We start from the raw sequence: 1,057 nt of genomic DNA, 5'->3' as shown, positions 1-1,057 counted from the left end.
ACGTACGCTATATTAAATGCACCCTGTAAGATTTTGTGTGCGAATAAACATAAACATGAAGATTTGTACGACTCTCAAACTTGCCGATCGTTCACGTGACACGCGAGAATCAATAGGTTTGATTTCCCTAGCGTCCCTTTCAGTATTTGGTGCTATTTTTAGTCGAAGAAACACAAACGAGGTGAAAGTAAGTAACTAACAGTTTAAATTTCGGTCTGTTTTCTCACACAATGCGGCATACTTTTGATTGTATTTTTTTTTCATAGTTTGGCAGCATAAATCCAATTTTCTGGGTTAAATTCCCAGAAGCCTAGCCCTAGTTGAAATAACAACACGAAGGAAGAAGGATGAAGTCCACATGATGGCAGCAAAGAACCAGAAAACACCCGAGAGTCCCAGCTGCGCTCAGAAAGAACCCAACCTCTCATATAATATAATATATAATATAATATGGCAGAAGGGTGCCCACATACGTTACAATCATGGTGCGAATTATTGAGAACTTCCAAGTCAAAAATATAAGTGTATATACGTTTTTACAGTTTACAAACAAAATTTCAGTCACCTTTAAAGCTAGATTACCAAATTAATAAATGGTTTATAATGTCAATATAATGACAGGAATGACAGGAAATAAGATACACAGACTTTACTGAATTTAAATTAATAGGCCTAATTTTTTTCCACAAAATGTGTTTAAAGGGGTCATATAATATTGCCGGATCGGCTTTCACCGTGGACGAAGCGGAGCAAGCCCGCTGACCTCCGCTCACTCAAGCCGCCGGCCTCCACTCACTCAAGCCGCCGGATCTTTTGGAAGGATACGACTAGAAATCAGTGGTTAAGTTGTATTTACAACACTGTTCCAGAACAGTTAAACCCAAATATTAAGATGTGTGCAGCGCATTTTATGGAGGACTGCTTCCTGATCATGGGAGAGTAGACAACAATGCCGGCTGTTCTGACTCACAGTCTGTAAGTGTTTTCATTTAAAGGATTTGCCATTGATGATTCAAACGCGAGTTTTGAGCAGTGTAGAGTAGCGCTTGTTGTTTGT

Source organism: Sinocyclocheilus anshuiensis, unplaced genomic scaffold (genome assembly GCF_001515605.1).
Source record: "Sinocyclocheilus anshuiensis isolate Anshui unplaced genomic scaffold, SAMN03320099.WGS_v1.1 scaffold300, whole genome shotgun sequence".
Lineage (NCBI taxonomy): Eukaryota > Metazoa > Chordata > Actinopteri > Cypriniformes > Cyprinidae > Sinocyclocheilus > Sinocyclocheilus anshuiensis.
This window is presented reverse-complemented; position numbering follows the sequence as displayed.